Raw genomic sequence first — 20,898 nt, 5'->3', positions numbered from 1 at the left:
CACCCTGGCTATCACCCTGGCTATCACCCTGGCTATCACCCTGACTATCACCCTGGCTATCACCCTGGCTATCACCCTGACTATCACCCTGGCTATCACCCTGGCTATCACCCTGACTATCACCCTGGCTAACAGCTATCACCCTGGCTATCACCCTGACTAACACCCTGGCTATCACCCTGACTATCACCCTGGCTATCACCCTGACTATCACCCTGGCTATCACCCTGACTAACACCCTGACTAACTGCTATCACCCTGACTAACTGCTATCACCCTGACTATCACCCTGACTAACTGCTATCACCCTGACTATCACCCTGACTAACTGCTATCACCCTGACTATCACCCTGACTAACTGCTATCACCCTGACTATCACCCTGACTAACTGCTATCACCCTGCTATCACCCTGACTAACTGCTATCACCTGACTATCACCCTGACTAACTGCTATCACCCTGACTATCACCCTGACTAACTGCTATCCCCTGACTATCACCCTGACTAACTGCTATCACCCTGACTATCCCCTGACTAACAGCTATCACCCTGACTATCCCCTGACTAACAGCTATCACCTGACTATCCCCTGACTAACAGCTATCACCCTGACTATCCCCCTGACTAACAGCTATCACCCTGACTATCACCCTGACTAACAGCTATCACCCTGACTAACTGCTATCCCCCTGACTAACTGCTATCACCCTGACTAACTGCTATCACCCTGACTAACTGCTATCACCCTGACTAACTGCTATCACCCTGACTATCACCCTGACTAACAGCTATCACCCTGACTATCGTCCTGACCATCACCCTGACTAACTGACATTTCTCTCTCTCTCTCTCAGAGACTTCAGGGAAGAGAGTGGGCCCGCCCCCGGAACCTGTGGTGGTTGCTAAGCGACCTCGAGCAGCCCCCCCTCCGCAGGCGGTGCGAGCGCCCTTATTGGTCCCTCCTCGTGTCATTCTGCCTCATCGCCAGCCCTTGCCCCCCGCCCCTACGTGCCCCGCTCCTCCACCTGCCCCCTCAACTACCACCCCCTCAACCAGGTCAACAACAACCTGAACAATGTAGACGTCAACATGCCCATGCACTATGGACCCCCCTCGCTACTACAGACACCTATAACCCCCTCCTCTACTACAGACACCTATAACCCCCTCCTCCTCTACTACAGACACCTATAACCCTCCTCCTCCTCTACTACAGACACCTATAACCCTCCTCCTCCTCTACTACAGACACCTATAACCCTCCTCCTCTACTACAGACACCTATAACCCCCTCCTCCTCTACTACAGACACCTATAACCCTCCTCCTCTACTACAGACACCTATAACCCTCCTCCTCTACTACAGACACCTATAACCTCCTCCTCCTCTACTACAGACACCTATAACCCTCCTCTCTACTACAGACACCTATAACCCTCCCTCCTCTACTACAGACACCTATAACCCTCCTCCTCTACTACAGACACCTATAACCCTCCTCCTCTACTACAGACACCTATAACCCCCTCCTCCTCTACTACAGACACCTATAACCCTCCTCCTCTCTACTACAGACACCTATAACCCTCCTCCTCTACTACAGACACCTATAACCCTCCTCCTCCTCTACTACAGACACCTATAACCCTCCTCCTCCTCTACTACAGACACCTATAACCCTCCTCCTCCTCTACTACAGACACCTATAACCCTCCTCCTCCTCTACTACAGACACCTATAACCCTCCTCCTCCTCTACTACAGACACCTATAACCCTCCTCCTCTACTACAGACACCTATAACCCTCCTCCTCCTCTACTACAGACACCTATAACCCTCCTCCTCTACTACAGACACCTATAACCCTCCTCCTCCTCTACTACAGACACCTATAACCCTCCTCCTCCTCTACTACAGACACCTATAACCCTCCTCCTCCTCTACTACAGACACCTATAACCCTCCTCCTCCTCTACTACAGACACCTATAACCCTCCTCCTCTACTACAGACACCTATAACCCTCCTCCTCTACTACAGACACCTATAACCCTCCTCCTCCTCTACTACAGACACCTATAACCCTCCTCCTCTACTACAGACACCTATAACCCTCCTCCTCTACTACAGACACCTATAACCCTCCTCCTCCTCTACTACAGACACCTATAACCCTCCTCCTCCTCTACTACAGACACCTATAACCCTCCTCCTCCTCTACTACAGACACCTATAACCCTCCTCCTACTACAGACACCTATAACCCTCCTCCTCTACTACAGACACCTATAACCCTCCTCCTCTACTACAGACACCTATAACCCCCTCCTCCTCCTCTACTACAGACACCTATAACCCTCCTCCTCCTCTACTACAGACACCTATCCTCCTCTACTACAGACACCTATAACCCTCCTCCTCCTCTACTACAGACACCTATAACCCTCCTCCTCCTCTACTACAGACACCTATAACCCCCTCCTCCTCTACTACAGACACCTATAACCCTCCTCCTCTACTACAGACACCTATAACCCTCCTCCTCCTCTACTACAGACACCTATAACCCTCCTCCTCTACTACAGACACCTATAACCTACTACAGACACCTATAACCCTCCTCCTCCTCTACTACAGACACCTATAACCCTCCTCTACTCAGACACCTAACTACAGACACACCTACTACAGACACCTATAACCCTCCTCCTCTACTACAGACACCTATAACCCTCCTCCTCTACTACAGACACCTATAACCCTCCTCCTCCTCTACTACAGACACCTATAACCCCCTCCTCTACTACAGACACCTATAACCCTCCTCTACTACAGACACCTATAACCCTCCTCCTCTACTACAGACACCTATAACCCTCCTCCTCTACTACAGACACCTATAACCCCTCCTCCTCCTCTACTACAGACACCTATAACCCTCCTCCTCTACTACAGACACCTATAACCCTCCTCCTCCTCTACTACAGACACCTATAACCCTCCTCCTCCTCTACTACAGACACCTATAACCCTCCTCCTCCTCTACTACAGACAGACACCTATAACCTCCTCCTCTACTACAGACACCTATAACCCTCCTCCTCCTCTACTACAGACACCTATAACCCCCTCCTCCTCTACTACAGACACCTATAACCCTCCTCCTCCTCTACTACAGACACCTATAACCCTCCTCCTCCTCTACTACAGACACCTATAACCCTCCTCCTCCTCTACTACAGACACCTATAACCCCCTCCTCCTCTACTACAGACACCTATAACCCTCCTCCTCCTCTACCACAGACACCTATAACCCCCTCCTCTACTACAGACACCTATAACCCTCCTCCTCTACTACAGACACCTATAACCCTCCTCCTCTACTACAGACACCTATAACCCTCCTCCTCTACTACAGACACCTATAACCCTCCTCCTCCTCTACTACAGACACCTATAACCCTCCTCCTCTACTACAGACACCTATAACCCTCCTCCTCCTCTACTACAGACACCTATAACCCTCCTCCTCTACTACAGACACCTATAACCCTCCTCCTCCTACTACAGACACCTATAACCCCTCTACTACAGACACCTAATCCTCCTCCTCTACTACAGACACCTGGCAACCCTCCTCCTCTACTACAGACACCTCCTCCTCTACTAGACACCTCCTCCTCCTCTACTACAGACACCTATAACCCTCCTCCTCCTCTACTACAGACACCTATAACCCCCTCCTCCTCCTCTACTACAGACACCTATAACCCTCCTCCTCCTCTACTACAGACACCTATAACCCTCCTCCTCCTCTACTACAGACACCTATAACCCTCCTCCTCCTCTACTACAGACACCTATAACCTCCCCTCCTCTACTACAGACACCTATAACCCTCCTCCTCCTCTACTACAGACACCTATAACCCTCCTCCTCCTCTACTACAGACACCTATAACCCTCCACCTCCTACTACAGACACCTATAACCCTCCTCCTCCTCTACTACAGACACCTATAACTCCTCCTCCTCTACTACAGACACCTATAACCCTCCTCCTCCTCTACTACAGACACCTATAACCTCCTCCTCTACTACAGACACCTATAACCCTCCTCCTCCTCTACTACAGACACCTATAACCCTCCTCCTCTACTACAGACACCTATAACACCTATAACCCTCCTCCTCCTCTACTACAGACACCTATAACCCTCCTCCTCTACTACAGACACCTATAACCCTCCTCCTCCTCTACTACAGACACCTATAACCCTCCTCCTCTACTACAGACACCTATAACCCTCCTCCTCCTCTACTACAGACACCTATAACCCTCCTCTCTACTACAGACACCTATAACCCTCCTCCTCCTCTACTACAGACACCTAACCCTCCTCCTCTACTACAGACACCTATAACCCCCTCCTCCCTACTACAGACACCTATAACCTCCTCCTCCTCTACTACAGACACCTATAACCCTCCTCCTCCTCTACTACAGACACCTATAACCCTCCTCCTCCTCTACTACAGACACCTATAACCCTCCTCCTCCTCTACTACAGACACCTATAACCCTCCTCCTCTACTACAGACACCTATAACCCTCCTCCTCTACTACAGACACCTATAACCCTCCTCCTCTACTACAGACACCACCTATACAGACACCTATAACCCTCCTCCTCTACTACAGACACCTATAACCCTCCTCCTCCTCTACTACAGACACCTATAACCCTCCTCCTCTACTACAGACACCTATAACCCTCCTCCTCTACTACAGACACCTATAACCCCTCCTCCTCTACTACAGACACCTATAACCCCTCCTCTACTACAGACACCTATAACCCTCCTCCTCCTCTACTACAGACACACCTACTAGACACCTATAACCCTCCTCCTCTACTACAGACACCTATAACCCTCCTCCTCCTCTACTACAGACACCTATAACCCTACAGACACCTATAACCCTCCTCCTCCTCTACTACAGACACCTATAACCCTCCTCCTCCTCTACTACAGACACCTATAACCCCCTCCTCCTCTACTACAGACACCTATAACCCTCCTCCTCCTCTACTACAGACACCTATAACCCTCCTCCTCCTCCTACAGACACCTATAACCCTCCTCCTCCTCTACAGACACCTATAACCCCCTCCTCCTCTACTACAGACACCTATAACCCTCCTCCTCTACTACAGACACCTATAACCCTCCTCCTCCTCTACTACAGACACCTATAACCCCCTCCTCTCTACTACAGACACCTACTACAGACACCTATCCTCCTCCTCCTCTACTACAGACACCTATAACCCTCCTCCTCCTCTACTACAGACACCTATAACCCCTCCTCCTCTACTACAGACACCTATAACCCTCCTCCTCCTCTACTACAGACACCTATAACCCTCCTCCTCCTCTACTACAGACACCTATAACCCTCCTCCTCTACTACAGACACCTATAACCCCCTCCTCCTCTACTACAGACACCTATAACCTCCTCCTCCTCCTCTACTACAGACACCTATAACCCTCCTCCTCCTCTACTACAGACACCTATAACCCTCCTCCTCCTCTACTACAGACACCTATAACCCCCTCCTCCTCCTCTACTACAGACACCTATAACCCCTCCTCCTCTACTACAGACACCTATAACCCTCCTCCTCCTCTACTACAGACACCTATAACCCTCCTCCTCCTCTACTACAGACACCTATAACCCTCCTCCTCCTCTACTACAGACACCTATAACCCCCTCCTCTACTACAGACACCTATAACCCTCCTCCTCTACTACAGACACCTATAACCCTCCTCCTCCTCTACTACAGACACCTATAACCCTCCTCCTCTACTACAGACACCTAATACTACAGAACCCCTCCTCCTCCTCTACTACAGACACCTATAACCCTCCTCCTCTACTACAGACACCTATAACCCTCCTCCTCTACTACAGACACCTATAACCCTCCTCCTCCTCTACTACAGACACCTATAACCCCCTCCTCCTCTACTACAGACACCTATAACCTACTACAGACACCTATAACCCTCCTCTACTACAGACACCTATAACCCTCCTCCTCCTCTACTACAGACACCTATAACCCTCCTCCTCCTCTACTACAGACACCTATAACCCTCCTCCTCCTCTACTACAGACACCTATAACCCTCCTCCTCCTACAGACACCTATAACCCTCCTCCTCCTCTACTACAGACACCTATAACCTCCTCCTCCTCTACTACAGACACCTATAACCCTCCTCCTCCTCTACTACAGACACCTATAACCCTCCTCCTCCTCTACTACAGACACCTATAACCCTCCTCCTCCTCTACTACAGACACCTATAACCCTCCTCCTCCTCTACTACAGACACCTATAACCCCTCCTCCTCTACTACAGACACCTATAACCCTCCTCCTCCTCTACTACAGACACCTATAACCCCCTCCTCCTCTACTACAGACACCTATAACCCTCCTCCTCCTCTACTACAGACACCTATAACCCTCCTCCTCCTCTACTACAGACACCTATAACCCCCTCCTCCTCCTCTACTACAGACACCTATAACCCCTCCTCCTCTACTACAGACACCTATAACCCTCCTCCTCCTCTACTACAGACACCTATAACCCTCCTCCTCCTCTACTACAGACACCTATAACCCTCCTCCTCCTCTACTACAGACACCTATAACCCTCCTCCTCCTCTACTACAGACACCTATAACCCTCCTCCTCCTCTACTACAGACACCTATAACCCCCTCCTCCTCTACTACAGACACCTATAACCCTCCTCCTCTACTACAGACACCTATAACCCTCCTCCTCTACTACAGACACCTATAACCCCCTCCTCCTCTACTACAGACACCTATAACCCTCCTCCTCCTCTACTACAGACACCTATAACCCTCCTCCTCCTCCTCTACTACAGACACCTATAACCCCTCTACTACAGACACCTATCCTCCTCCTCTACTACAGACACCTATAACCCTCCTCCTCCTCTACTACAGACACCTATAACCCTCCTCCTCCTCTACTACAGACACCTATAACCCTCCTCCTCCTCTACTACAGACACCTATAACCCTCCTCCTCCTCTACTACAGACACCTATAACCCTCCTCCTCTACTACAGACACCTATAACCCTCCTCCTCTACTACAGACACCTATAACCCTCCTCCTCTACAGACACCTATAACCCTCCTCCTCTACTACAGACACCTATAACCCTCCTCCTCTCTACTACAGACACCTATAACCCTCCTCCTCCTCTACTACAGACACCTATAACCCCCTCCTCCTCTACTACAGACACCTATAACCCTACTACAGACACCTATAACCCCCTCCTCCTCTACTACAGACACCTATAACCCTCCTCCTCTACTACAGACACCTATAACCCTCCTCCTCTACTACAGACACCTATAACCCCCTCCTCCTCTACTACAGACACCTATAACCCTCCTCCTCCTCTACTACAGACACCTATAACCCTCCTCCTCCTCTACTACAGACACCTATAACCCTCCTCTCCTCTACTCCTCCTCCTCTACTACAGACACCTATAACCCTCCTCCTCTACTACAGACACCTATAACCCTCCTCCTCTACTACAGACACCTATAACCCTCCTCCTCCTCTACTACAGACACCTATAACCCTCCTCCTCCTCTACTACAGACACCTATAACCCTCCTCCTCCTCTACTACAGACACCTATAACCCTCCTCCTCCTCTACTACAGACACCTATAACCCTCCTCCTCTCTACTACAGACACCTATAACCCTACTACAGACACCTCCTCCTCCTCTACTACAGACACCTATAACCCTCTACTACAGACACCTCCTCTACTACAGACACCTATAACCCTCCTCCTCTACTACAGACACCTATAACCCTCCTCCTCCTCTACTACAGACACCTATAACCCTCCTCCCCTACTACAGACACCTATAACCCTCCTCCTCTACTACAGACACCTATAACCCTCCTCCTCTACTACAGACACCTATAACCCTCCTCCTCTACTACAGACACCTATAACCCTCCTCCTCCTCTACTACAGACACCTATAACCCTCCTCCTCTACTACAGACACCTATAACCCTCCTCCTCCTCTACTACAGACACCTATAACCCTCCTCTACTACAGACACCTATAACCCTCCTCCTCCTCTACTACAGACACCTATAACCCTCCCTCCTCTACTACAGACACCTATAACCCTCCTCCTCCTCTACTACAGACACCTATAACCCTCCTCCTCTACTACAGACACCTATAACCCTCCTCCTCCTACTACAGACACCTATAACCCCCTCCTCCTCTACTACAGACACCTATAACCCCCTCCTCCTCCTCTACTACAGACACCTATAACCCCCTCCTCCTCTACTACAGACACCTATAACCCTCCTCCTCTACTACAGACACCTATAACCCTCCTCCTCCTCTACTACAGACACCTATAACTCCTCCTCCTACTACAGACACCTATAACCCTCCTCCTCCTCTACTACAGACACCTATAACCCTCCTCCCCTACAGACACCTATAACCCTCCTCCTCTACTACAGACACCTATAACCCTCCTCCTCCTCTACTACAGACACCTATAACCCTCCTCCTCTACTACAGACACCTATAACCCCCTCCTCCTCTACTACAGACACCTATAACCCTCCTCCTCCTCTACTACAGACACCTATAACCCTCCTCCTCCTCTACTACAGACACCTATAACCCTCCTCCTCCTCTACTACAGACACCTATAACCCTCCTCCTCCTCTACTACAGACACCTATAACCCTCCTCCTCCTCTACTACAGACACCTATAACCCTCCTCCTCCTCTACTACAGACACCTATAACCCTCCTCCTCCTCCTCTACTACAGACACCTATAACCCTCCTCCTCCTACAGACACCTAACTCTACTACAGACACCTATAACTCCTCCTCCTCTACTACAGACACCTATAACCCCCTCCTCCTCTACTACAGACACCTATAACCCTCCTCCTCCTCTACTACAGACACCTATAACCCTCCTCCTCCTCTACTACAGACACCTATAACCCTCCTCCTCCTCTACTACAGACACCTATAACCCTCCTCCTCTACTACAGACACCTATAACCCTCCTCCTCCTCTACTACAGACACCTATAACCCCCTCCTCCTCTACTACAGACACCTATAACCCTCCTCCTCCTCTACTACAGACACCTATAACCCTCCTCCTCCTCTACTACAGACACCTATAACCCTCCTCCTCCTCTACTACAGACACCTATAACCCTCCTCCTCCTCTACTACAGACACCTATAACCCTCCTCCTCCTCTACTACAGACACCCCTACAGACACCTATAACCCTCCCCTCCTCTACTACAGACACCTATAACCCTCCTCCTCCTCTACTACAGACACCTATAACCCTCCTCCTCCTCTACTACAGACACCTATAACCCTCCTCCTCCTCTACTACAGACACCTATAACCCTCCTCCTCCTCTACTACAGACACCTATAACCCTCCTCTACTACAGACACCTATCCTCCTCCTCTACTACAGACACCTATAACCTCCCTCTACTACAGACACCTATAACCCCTCCTCCTCTACTACAGACACCTATAACCCTCCTCCTCCTCTACTACAGACACCTATAACCCTCCTCCTCCTCTACTACAGACACCTATAACCCTCCTCCTCCTCTACTACAGACACCTATAACCCTCCTCCTCCTCTACTACAGACACCTATAACCCTCCCCTCCTCCTCTACTACAGACACCTATAACCCTCCTCCTCTACTACAGACACTATAACCCCCTCCTCTACTATAGACACCCCTCCTCCTCCTCTACTACAGACACCTATAACCCTCCTCCTCTACTACAGACACCTATAACCCTCCTCCTCTACTACAGACACCTATAACCCCCTCCTCCTCTACTACAGACACCTATAACTCCTCCTACAGACACCTATAACCCTCCTCCTCCTCTCTACAGACACCTATAACCTCCTCCTCTACTACAGACACCTATAACCTCCTCTACAGACACCTATAACCCTCCTCCTCTACTACAGACACCTATAACCCTCCTCCTCCTCTACTACAGACACCTATAACCCCCCTCCTCCTCTACTACAGACACCTATAACCCTCCTCCTCCTCTACTACAGACACCTATAACCCCCTCCTCCTCTACTACAGACACCTATAACCCTACTACAGACACCTATAACCCTCCTCTACTACAGACACCTATAACCCTCCTCCTCCTCTACTACAGACACCTATAACCCTCCTCCTCCTCTACTACAGACACCTATAACCCTCCCCTCCTCTACTACAGACACCTATAACCCTCCTCCTCTACTACAGACACCTATAACCCTCCTCCTCCTACTCTACTACAGACACCTATAACCCTCCTCCTCTACTACAGACACCTATAACCCTCCTCCTCCTCTACTACAGACACCTATAACCCTCCTCCTCCTCTACTACAGACACCTATAACCCTCCTCCTCTACTACAGACACCTAACCTCCTCCTCTACTACAGACACCTATAACCCTCCTCCTCTACTACAGACACCTATAACCCTCCTCCTCCTCTACTACAGACACCTATAACCCTCCTCCTCCTCTACTACAGACACCTATAACCCCCTCCTCCTCTACTACAGACACCTATAACCCTCCTCCTCCTCTACTACAGACACCTATAACCCTCCTCCTCCTCTACTACAGACACCTATAACCCTCCTCCTCCTCTACTACAGACACCTATAACCCTCCTCTACTACAGACACCTATAACCCCCTACAGACACCTCCTCTACTACAGACACCTATAACCCCCTCCTCCTCTACTACAGACACCTATAACCCTCCTACAGACACCTAACCCTCCTCTCCTACTACAGACACCTATAACCCTCCTCCTCCTCTACTACAGACACCTATAACCCTCCTCCTCCTCTACTACAGACACCTATAACCCTCCTCCTCCTCTACTACAGACACCTATAACTACAGACACCTATCCTCCTCCTCTACTACAGACACCTATAACCCTCCTCCTCCTCTACTACAGACACCTATAACCTACTACAGACACCCCCTCCTCTACTACAGACACCTATAACCCTCCTCCTCTACTACAGACACCTAACCCTCTACTACAGACACCTATAACCCTCCTCCTCCTCTACTACAGACACCTATAACCTCCTCCTCTACTACAGACACCTATAACCCTCCTCCTCCTCTACTACAGACACCTATCCTCCTCCTACTACAGACACCTATAACCCTCCTCCTCTACTACAGACACCTATAACCCTCCTCCTCCTCTACTACAGACACCTATAACCCTCCTCCTCCTCTACTACAGACACCTATAACCCTCCTCCTCCTCTACTACAGACACCTATAACCCTCCTCCTCCTCTACTACAGACACCTATCCTCCTCTCTACTACAGACACCTATAACTACAGACACCTATAACCCTCCTCCTCCTCTACTACAGACACCTATAACCCCCTCCTCCTCTACTACAGACACCTATAACCCTCCTCCTCCCCTCCTCCTCCTACTACAGACACCTATATAACCCTCCTCCTCTACTACAGACACCTATAACCCTCCTCCTCCTCTACTACAGACACCTATAACCCTCCTCCTCCTCTACTACAGACACCTATAATAACCCTCCTCCTCCTCTACTACAGACACCTATAACCCTATCCTCCTCCTCTACTACAGACACCTATAACCCTCCTCCTCTACTACAGACACCTATAACCTCCTCCTCTACTACAGACACCTATAACCCCTCCTCCTCTACTACAGACACCTATAACCTACAGACACCTATAACCCCCTCCTCCTCTACTACAGACACCTATAACCCTCCTCCTCCTCTACTACAGACACCTATAACCCCTCCTCCTCTACTACAGACACCTATAACCCCTCCTCCTCCTCTACTACAGACACCTATAACCCCTCCTCCTCTACTACAGACACCTATAACCCTCCTCCTCCTCTACTACAGACACCTATAACCCTCCTCCTCCTCTACTACAGACACCTATAACCCTCCTCCTCTACTACAGACACCTATAACCCTCCTCCTCCTCTACTACAGACACCTATAACCTCCTCCTCTACTACAGACACCTATAACCCTCCTCCTCCTCTACTACAGACACCTATAACCCCCTCCTCCTCTACTACAGACACCTATAACCCTCCTCCTCCTCTACTACAGACACCTATAACCCTCCTCCTCCTCTACTACAGACACCTATAACCCCCTCCTCCTCTACTACAGACACCTATAACCCTCCTCCTCCTCTACTACAGACACCTATAACCCTCCTCCCTACTAGACACCTAACCCTCCTCTACTACAGACACCTATAACCCTCCTCCTCCTCTACTACAGACACCTATAACCTATAACTACTACAGACACCCTCCTCCTCCTCTACTACAGACACCTATAACAGACACCTATAACCCTCCTCCTCCTCTACTACAGACACCTATAACCCTCCTCCTCCTCTACTACAGACACCTATAACCCTCCTCCTCTCTACTACAGACACCTATAACCCCCTCCTCCTCTACTACAGACACCTATAACCCCCCTCCTACTACAGACACCTATAACCCTCCCCTACAGACACCTATAACCCTCCTCCTCTACTACAGACACCTATAACCCTCCTCCTCCTCTACTACAGACACCTATAACCCTCCTCCTCCTCTACTACAGACACCTATAACCCTCCTCCTCTACTACAGACACCTATAACCCTCCTCCTCTACTACAGACACCTATAACTACAGACCTCCTCTACTACAGACACCTATAACCCTCCTCCTCCTCTACTACAGACACCTATAACCCTCCTCTCTACTACAGACACCTATAACCCTCCTCCTCCTCTACTACAGACACCTATAACCCCCTCCTCCTCTACTACAGACACCTATAACCCTCCTCTACTACAGACACCCTCCTCCTCTACTACAGACACCTATAACCCTCCTCCTCTACTACAGACACCTATAACCCTCCTCCTCCTCTACTACAGACACCTATAACCCCCTCCTCCTCTACTACAGACACCTATAACCCTCCTCCTCTACTACAGACACCTATACAGACACCCTAACCCCCTCCTCCTCTACTACAGACACCTATAACCCTCCTCCTCTCTACTACAGACACCTATAACCCTCCTCTCTACTACAGACACCTATAACCCCTCCTCCTCCTCCTATAACCCTCCTCCTCCTCTACTACAGACACCTATAACCCTCCTCTACTACAGACACCTATAACCCTCCTCCTCTACTACAGACACCTATAACCCTCCTCCTCCTCTACTACAGACACCTATAACCCTCCTCCTCCTCTACTACAGACACCTATAACCCTCCTCCTCTACTACAGACACCTATAACCCTCCCCTCTACTACAGACACCTATAACCCCCTCCTCTACTACAGACACCTATAACCCTCCTCCTCCTCTACTACAGACACCTATAACCCTCCTCCTCCTCTACTACAGACACCTATAACCCTCTCCTCTACTACAGACACCTATAACCCTCCTCCTCTACTACAGACACCTATAACCCTCCTCCTCCTCTACTACAGACACCTATAACCCTCCTCCTCCTCTACTACAGACACCTATAACCCCCTCCTCCTCTACTACAGACACCTATAACCCTCCTCCTCCTCTACTACAGACACCTATAACCCTCCTCCTCTACTACAGACACCTATAACCCTCCTCCTCCTCTACTACAGACACCTATAACCCTCCTCCTCCTCTACTACAGACACCTATAACCCTCCTCCTCCTCTACTACAGACACCTATAACCCCTCCTCCTCCCTACTACAGACCTCCTCCTCTACTACAGACACCTATAACCTCCTCCCTACTAGACCTCCTCCTCTACTACAGACACCTATAACCCTCCTCCTCTACTACAGACACCTATAACCCTCCTCCTCCTCTACTACAGACACCTATAACCCTCCTCCTCCTCTACTACAGACACCTATAACCCTCCTCCTCCTCTACTACAGACACCTATAACCCTACAGACACCTCCTCCTCCTCTACTACAGACACCTATAACCCCCTCCTCCTCTACTACAGACACCTATAACCCTCCTCCTCCTACAGACACCTATAACCCTCCTCCTCTACTACAGACACCTATAGACACCTATAACCTCCTCCTCCTCCTCTACTACAGACACCTATAACCCTCCTCCTCTACTACAGACACCTATAACCCTCCTCTCTACTACAGACACCTATAACCCCCTCCTCCTCTACTACAGACACCTATAATACTACAGACACCTATAACCCTCCTCCTCTACTACAGACACCTATAACCCCCTCCTCCTCTACTACAGACACCTATAACCCTCCTCCTCCCTATAGACACCTATAACCCTCCTCTCTACTACAGACACCTATAGACACCTATCCTCCTCCTCCTCTACTACAGACACCTATAACCTCCTCCTCTACTACAGACACCTATAACCCTCCTCCTCCTCTACTACAGACACCTATAACCCCTCCTCCTCCTCTACTACAGACACACCTATAACAGACACCTCCTCCTCCCTACTACAGACACCTATAACCCTCCTCCTCTACTACAGACACACTCTATACAGACACCCCTCCTCCTCTACTACAGACACCTATAACCCTCCCTCCTCCTACAGACACCTATAACCCTCCTCCTCCTACAGACACCTATAACCCCTCCTCCTCTACTACAGACACCTATAACCCCTCCTCCTCTACTACAGACACCTATAACCCTCCTCCTCCTCTACTACAGACACCTATAACCCTCCTCCTCCTCTACTACAGACACCTATAACCTACTACAGACACCTATAACCCTCCTCCTCCTCTACTACAGACACCTATAACCCTCCTCCTCTACTACAGACACCTATAACCCTCCTCCTCCTCTACTACAGACACCTATAACCCTCCTCCTCTACTACAGACACCTATAACCCTCCTCCTCTACTACAGACACCTATAACCCTCCTCCTCCTCTACTACAGACACCTATAACCCTCCTCCTCCTCTACTACAGACACCTATAACCCTCCTCCTCCTCTACTACAGACACCTATAACCTCCTCCTCTACTACAGACACCTATAACCCCCTCCTCCTCTACTACAGACACCTATAACCCTCCTCCTCCTCTACTACAGACACCTATAACCCCCTCCTCTACTACAGACACCTATAACTCCTCCTCTACTACAGACACCTATAACCTCCTCCTCCTACAGACACCTATAACCCCTCCTCTACTACAGACACCTATAACCCTCCTCCTCCTCCTCTACTACAGACACCTATAACCCCCTCCTCCTCTACAGACCTTCATCCTCTACTTCTCGTCCTCCTCTTCCAGACTGTTATCTAGTACCAGGTGTCTCCATCAGTTAATAGACTGAGATGTGATCATGGCAGAGCGAACCCTGCTTTACGTTTGTTTTGTTTCGGGGGGGGGGTGCTGACCTCTGACCCATTGACCTTGCTACTGTTCCAGAGATATTTTTGATTAAAGCATAATGTTGTTCTGAGTGTTTCTGCTCAATAAATATTTTAGTTTTCACATTCTGGTCCTGTCTGGTGGTTCCACTTATCTTACCTATCTCCATAGTCCACTTATCAGACCTTATCTTCAGGTAGTCCATCGTATCACAGACCTTTATACTCTCAGCTTAAGGTAGTCCATCGTATCACAGACCTTTATACTCTCAGCTTAAGGTAGTCCATCGTATCACAGACCTTTATACTCTTAGCTTAAGGTAGTCCATCGTATCACAGACCTTTATACTCTTAGTTTAAGGTAGTCCATCGTATCACAGACCTTTATACTCTTAGTTTAAGGTAGTCCATCGTATCACAGACCTTTATACTCTTAGTTTAAGGTAGTCCATCGTATCACAGACCTTTATACTCTTAGCTTAAGGTAGTCCATCGTATCACAGACCTTTATACTCTTAGTTTAAGGTAGTCCATCGTATCACAGACCTTTATACTCTTAGCTTAAGGTAGTCCATCGTATCACAGACAGAGCACACCAAGGCCACGGACAGACAACACCAAGGCCACAGACAGAGCACACTGTCTTCCACAGACAGAGCACACCAAGGCCACAGACAGAGCACACGGTCTGCCACAGACAGAGCACACCAAGGCCACGGACAGAGCACACCAAGGCCACGGACAGAGCACACCAAGGCCACGGACAGAGCACACCAAGGCCACGGACAGAGCACACCAAGGCCACGGACAGAGCACACCAAGGCCACGGACAGAGCACACCAAGGCCACGGACAGAGCACACCAAGGCCACGGACAGAGCACACCAAGGCCACGGACAGAGCACACCAAGGCCACGGACAGAGCACACCAAGGCCACGGACAGAGCACACCAAGGCCACGGACAGAGCACACCAAGGCCACGGACAGAGCACACCAATGCCACGGACAGAGCACACCAATGCCACGGACAGAGCACACCAAGGCCACGGACAGAGCACACCAATGCCACGGACAGAGCACACCAATGCCACGGACAGAGCACACCAAGGCCACGGACAGAGCACACCAAGGCCACGGACAGAGCACACCAAGGCCACGGACAGAGCACACCAAGGCCACGGACAGAGCACACCAAGGCCACGGACAGAGCACACCAAGGCCACGGACAGAGTACACCAAGGCCACGGACAGAGCACACCAAGGCCACGGACAGAGCACACCAAGGCCACGGACACAGCTGTAGACTACGTTACAGGGATATGACCCTGACTAGACTACGTTACGGCTGGGCTGTGGGTGGTCTTCGGGGCATCATATCTGTCTGACTAGACTACGTTACGGCTGGGCTGGTCACCAGGATGTTGGGCTGCGTTGGGAGCCGTCAACTCAGGAGGTTTCAAAGTGTCCCACACCTTTCTAGGTTTGGTCCTGGTTGGAGGTTGGACCCACAACTGAGACAGAGAGAGCAACCTGGGCTGTGGGTGGTCTTCAGGGCATCATATCTGTCTGACTAGACTACGTTACGGCTGGGCTGGTCACCAGGATGTTGGGCTGCGTTGGGAGCTCGTCCAGGACTGAGTCGTCAACTCAGGAGGTTTCAAAGTGTCCCACACCCTTCTAGGTTTGGTCCTGGTTGGAGGTTGGACCCACAACTGAGACAGAGAGAGCAACCTGGGCTGTGGGTGGTCTTCAGGGCATCATATCTGTCGTGTTTCGGAGATCACTCATTTTGTATAGAGATCCTGTGTCTCCTTCCTCTGCTCTGGTCTCTCGTCTGGGCCTCAGATGTGGAGTTGTTGATTACATTTAACATTTAAGTCATTTAGCAGACGCTCTTATCCAGAGCGACTTACAAATTGGTGCTTTCACCTTATGACATCCAGTGGAACAGCCACTTTACAATAGTGCATCTAGGTCTTTTAAGGGGGGAGGGGAGAAGGATTACTTTATCCTATCCTAGGTATTCCTTAAAGAGGTGGGGTTTCAGGTGTCTCCGGAAGGTGGTGATTGACCCGCTGTCCTGGCGTCGTGAGGGAGTTTGTTCCACCATTGGGGGCCAGAGCAGCGAACAGTTTTGACTGGGCTGAGCGGGAACTGTACTTCCTCAGTGGTAGGGAGGCGAGCAGGCCAGAGGTGGATGAACGCAGTGCCCTTGTTTGGGTGTAGGGCCTGATCAGAGCCTGGAGGTAGTGAGGTGCCGTTCCCCTCACAGCTCCGTAGGCAAGCACCATGGTCTTGTAGCGGATGCGAGCTTCAACTGGAAGCCAGTGGAGAGAGCGGAGGAGCGGGGTGACGTGAGAGAACTTGGGAAGGTTGAACACCAGACGGGCTGCGGCGTTCTGGATGAGTTGTAGGGGTTTAATGGCACAGGCAGGGAGCCCAGCCAACAGCGAGTTGCAGTAATCCAGACGGGAGATGACAAGTGCCTGGATTAGGACCTGCGCCGCTTCCTGTGTGAGGCAGGGTCGTACTCTGCGGATGTTGTAGAGCATGAACCTACAGGAACGGGCCACCGCCTTGATGTTATTTGAGAACGACAGGGTGTTGTCCAGGATCACGCCAAGGTTCTTAGCGCTCTGGGACGAGGACACAATGGAGTTGTCAACCGTGATGGCGAGATCATGGAACGGGCAGTCCTTCCCCGGGAGGAAGAGCAGCTCCGTCTTGCCGAGGTTCAGCTTGAGGTGATGATCCGTCATCCACACTGATATGTCTGCCAGACATGCAGAGATGCGATTCGCCACCTGGTCGTCAGAAGGGGGAAAGGAAAAGATTAATTGTGTGTCGTCTGCATAGCAATGATAGGAGAGACCATGTGAGGTTATGACAGAGCCAAGTGACTTGGTGTATAGCGAGAATAGGAGAGGGCCTAGAACAGAGCCCTGGGGGACACCAGTGGTGAGAGCACGTGGTGAGGAGACGGATTCTCGCCACGCCACCTGGTAGGAGCGACCTGTCAGGTAGGACGCAATCCAAGCGTGGGCCGCGCCGGAGATGCCCAACTCGGAGAGGGTGGAGAGGAGGATCTGATGGTTCACAGTATCGAAGGCAGCCGATAGGTCTAGAAGGATGAGAGCAGAGGAGAGAGAGTTAGCTTTAGCAGTGCGGAGCGCCTCCGTGATACAGAGAAGAGCAGTCTCAGTTGAATGACTAGTCTTGAAACCTGACTGATTTGGATCAAGAAGGTCATTCTGAGAGAGATAGCGGGAGAGCTGGCCAAGGACGGCACGTTCAAGAGTTTTGGAGAGAAAAGAAAGAAGGGATACTGGTCTGTAGTTGTTGACATCGGAGGGATCGAGTGTAGGTTTTTTCAGAAGGGGTGCAACTCTCGCTCTCTTGAAGACGGGAGGGACGTAGCCAGCGGTCAGGGATGAGTTGATGAGCGAGGTGAGGTAAGGGAGAAGGTCACCGGAGATGGTCTGGAGAAGAGAGGAGGGGATAGGGTCAAGCGGGCAGGTTGTTGGGCGGCCGGCCGTCACAAGACGTGAGATGTCATCTGGAGAGAGAGGGGAGAAAGAGGTCAGAGCACAGGGTAGGGCAGTGTGAGCAGAACCAGCGGTGTCGTTTGACTTAGCAACGAGGATCGGATGTCGTCGACCTTCTTTTCAAAATGGTTGACGAAGTCATCTGCAGAGAGGGAGGAGGGGGGGGGAGGAGGATTCAAGAGGGAGGAGAAGGTGGCAAAGAGCTTCCTAGGGTTAGAGGCAGATGCTTGGAATTTAGAGTGGTAGAAAGTGGCTTTAGCAGCAGAGACAGAGGAGGAAAATGTAGACCTGGGGCTTTATGTTCCTTGTGTGCTTACAGTCCGGGAGTTTTCCTCTAACCGGGTCCTGAGGTCTACTACTGCTGCAGCCAACGGGAGTGCTGACTCAGAGACTGATGTGGTTCTGCAACACACGACACACACACACACACACACACAGTCTATTTTAGTGCAGCCTGACCCTCCCAGTCTGTTGTAGAGCAGCCTGACCCTCCCAGTCTGTTGTGGTGTAGAGCAGCCTGACCCTCCCAGTCTGTTGTAGAGCAGCCTGACCCTCCCAGTCTGTTGTGGTGTAGAGCAGCCTGACCCTCCCAGTCTGTTGTGGTGTAGAGCAGCCTGACCCTCCCAGTCTGTTGTGGTGTAGAGCAGCCTGACCCTCCCAGTCTGTTGTGGTGTAGAGCAGCCTGACCCTCCCAGTCTGTTGTGGTGTAGTGCAGCCTGACCCTCCCAGTCTGTTGTAGAGCAGCCTGACCCTCCCAGTCTGTTGTGGTGTAGAGCAGCCTGACCCTCCCAGTCTGTTGTGGTGTAGTGCAGCCTGACCCTCCCTGTCTGTTGTAGAGCAGCCTGACCCTCCCAGTCTGTTGTGGTGTAGAGCAGCCTGACCCTCCCAGTCTGTTGTGGTGTAGAGCAGCCTGACCCTCCCAGTCTGTTGTGGTGTAGAGCAGCCTGACCCTCCCAGTCTGTTGTAGAGCAGCCTGACCCTCCCAGTCTGTTGTGGTGTAGAGCAGCCTGACCCTCCCAGTCTGTTGTGGTGTAGAGCAGCCTGACCCTCCCAGTCTGTTGTAGGGCAGCCTGACCCTCCCAGTCTGTAGTGGTGTAGAGCAGCCTGACCCTCCCAGTCTGTTGTAGGGCAGCCTGACCCTCCCAGTCTGTAGTGGTGTAGAGCAGCCTGACCCTCCCTGTCTGTTGTAGAGCAGCCTGACCCTCCCAGTCTGTTGTAGAGCAGCCTGACCCTCCCTGTCTGTTGTGGTGTAGAGCAGCCTGACCCTCCCAGTCTGTTGTGGTGTAGAGCAGCCTGACCCTCCCAGTCTGTTGTGGTGTAGAGCAGCCTGACCCTCCCAGTCTGTTGTGGTGTGGAGCAGCCTGACCCTCCCAGTCTGTTGTGGTGTAGAGCAGCCTGACCCTCCCAGTCTGTTGTGGTGTAGAGCAGCCTGACCCTCCCAGTCTGTTGTGGTGTAGTGCAGCCTGACCCTCCCAGTCTGTTGTAGTGCAGCCTGACCCTCCCAGTCTGTTGTAGAGCAGCCTGACCCTCCCAGTCTGTAGTGTTGTAGAGCAGCCTGACCCTCCCAGTCTGTAGTGGTGTAGAGCAGCCTGACCCTCCCAGTCTGTTGTAGAGCAGCCTGACCCTCCCAGTCTGTAGTGGTGTAGAGCAGCCTGACCCTCCCAGTCTGTTGTAGAGCAGCCTGACCCTCCCAGTCTGTTGTGG

At 51.0% G+C, this 20,898-nt stretch overlaps 1 pseudogene; it reads left to right on the top strand.

The window, feature by feature from the left end:
- LOC135559814 (E3 ubiquitin-protein ligase RNF216-like) overlaps nucleotides 1-16,952 on the top strand; it is an 87,684-nt pseudogene extending 70,732 nt beyond the window's left edge.
- The last annotated feature ends 3,946 nt before the right edge of the window (nucleotides 16,953-20,898 follow it).

This window comes from Oncorhynchus nerka, linkage group LG15, assembly GCF_034236695.1.
Source record: "Oncorhynchus nerka isolate Pitt River linkage group LG15, Oner_Uvic_2.0, whole genome shotgun sequence".
In the NCBI taxonomy this organism is placed as follows: domain Eukaryota; kingdom Metazoa; phylum Chordata; class Actinopteri; order Salmoniformes; family Salmonidae; genus Oncorhynchus; species Oncorhynchus nerka.
This window is presented reverse-complemented; position numbering and strand designations above follow the sequence as displayed.